This window comes from Desmodus rotundus, chromosome 2 (genome assembly GCF_022682495.2).
Source record: "Desmodus rotundus isolate HL8 chromosome 2, HLdesRot8A.1, whole genome shotgun sequence".
Classification (NCBI taxonomy): domain Eukaryota; kingdom Metazoa; phylum Chordata; class Mammalia; order Chiroptera; family Phyllostomidae; genus Desmodus; species Desmodus rotundus.
The window spans coordinates 79,444,558-79,446,521 of NC_071388.1; the positions used below are offsets into that span (position 1 = coordinate 79,444,558).

Here is a 1,964-nt window from a genome sequence, read left to right on the forward strand (position 1 = left end):
AGCTGTGTAATATTGCCTTTTAGGTAAGTCAAGATTGAAATATCACGTTTCCCCACTGAAGTGTACCTGACTCCAAGCTGTTGCCACAGGACTTCATTAATGAATTAGAGAGAGAGAGAGAGAGAGAGAGAGAGAGAGAGAGAGAGAGAGAGAGAGGTGATGGCCAGAAAACTGCAGTCACTTGTGGTCAAAATGTAGTCATTTCATCCTTGTTTGCATTTTTTCATCGGAGTTTACAGAAATTCATAGCATGCTTCATCTCGTGGTCCAAAGCCACATACATATAGCTGTACTAGTCTTCATGTTTAGCTGAGTGGCTGCTACTTGGAAGAAGTGTCAGCAGGGGGGTGGTGAGAGGTAGAATTGGGTGAAATATATGGTGACAGAAAGCGACTTTACTTTGGGTGTTGAACACACAACACAATATACAGATGATGTGCCATAAAATGAAGAATACCTGAAACTTATGTAATTTTAACCAATGTCGCCCCAGTAACTTTAATAATTTTTTTTGAAAAGAAGTTTCTAGGCATGGCCATGGGGCTCACACTGCTGGTGCAACCAGCATGGGGGACCGGCCACCCTCAGTGGGCTGGGACCGTGCTGACATCTGCACAGCCTGTGGGCCACAGGGGTGGTGGACTTGGCACCCTGCCCTCTGCAGCCCCACCTGTGCCTCATGCCATTGGAGAAGCCCACTGGAACCCGGCTGCTGTGTCTGCCATGTGCCTGAGGCATTGGTTTGGCAGTAGAACCCTACTGTTTCCCCGATTGGTATGTTATCCCTCTTTGCACTGGAGCTGTTCTGATGTGTGGAGTGGGCTATCCTATTAATGACATGTGGGGCTGAAACTATGATAAAGGTTGGAAGAACAGCCAACAGTCCAATAGTTGCTAGAGACATTTCAACTCTTCAGTCCTTTTTTGTTGGGGGACAGCTGACCCTGGCACTGGGTGTTCTTTTGTGCCCGAATTGCCACAGCACAGCTCTTGGAGCAGCACCCCTACTTCTTGTCATCACCTACCCACTAACGAAAAGAATCATGTACTGGCCTCAATTAACCTGGGGATTCACTTTTAATTAGGGAGCATTACTTGAATGGTCTGCTGTCAAGTGCTTCTGTGATCCATCTGTTTGTCCTCCTCTTTATTTTTCTGGAATTATGTGGACTCTAATGTACGATACTATCTGTGCCCATCAGGACAAGAGGGATGATATCTTATTGGTGTTAAGTCCACAGCACTACAGTTTTGTGAAAACACCAAGCGGCGGCTCAGTGGCTTCAGCGTAGCAACGCTGGGGGCACTGAGCCTGGTGGGAGTGAACAGGGGTCAGACTGTGTCTACTACCCTGCCCTGGCTGCTGTCGGAGCCCATCTGACGGTGGCGCATCAGACTTACACTGTAGACATTCACAGACGTGAAGTGTGTTGGGGTAAATTTGCCTCCAATTGAGCATAAGCATTAATAGATTTTGGGGGAATTGTGGAAGGAAAAGAAGACAGATGAAACAAAGAAAAATATAAATAACAGAGTAGAAATTAGCAAGTGAAGTTGATCTAGGAATTTTTTAATCAAACTTTCACAAAACTCTCTCAGGTGCTGTTGTTGCTACATAATTAGATTTGAATAAGGGTCTTCCAGTGTGTTAAAGAATTAAGAATGAGAGGATGAAGACATAGAGTGTATTTGCCTAGATTTTAGTTCAAGTATTTAAGAGCAAAATTCTCCCTCTGTCACAGAACCTGGGACTCTTCAAGATTGGAGATGACCTTGTGTATTTAAGTTGATATGTTCTTCTGCTCATTATAATTCTTATCTGCAGTTACGGAGATTGTATGAACTTTGCCCTGACTGGTGTGGCTCACTAGGTTGGGTGTCGTCCTGCAAAGTGAAAGGTCACCAGTTCAGTTCTGGTCAGGGCACATGCCTGGGGTGCAGGGTGGATCTTGGTTGGGTCAAAT

The 1,964-nt window shown here is 45.3% G+C and overlaps 1 pseudogene; it reads left to right on the forward strand.

Moving 5' to 3' along the window:
- The first annotated feature begins 679 nt into the window (after positions 1-679).
- LOC112302531 (4-hydroxybenzoate polyprenyltransferase, mitochondrial-like) lies at positions 680-1,455 on the forward strand (annotated as a pseudogene).
- Positions 1,456-1,964: the final 509 nt, after the last annotated feature.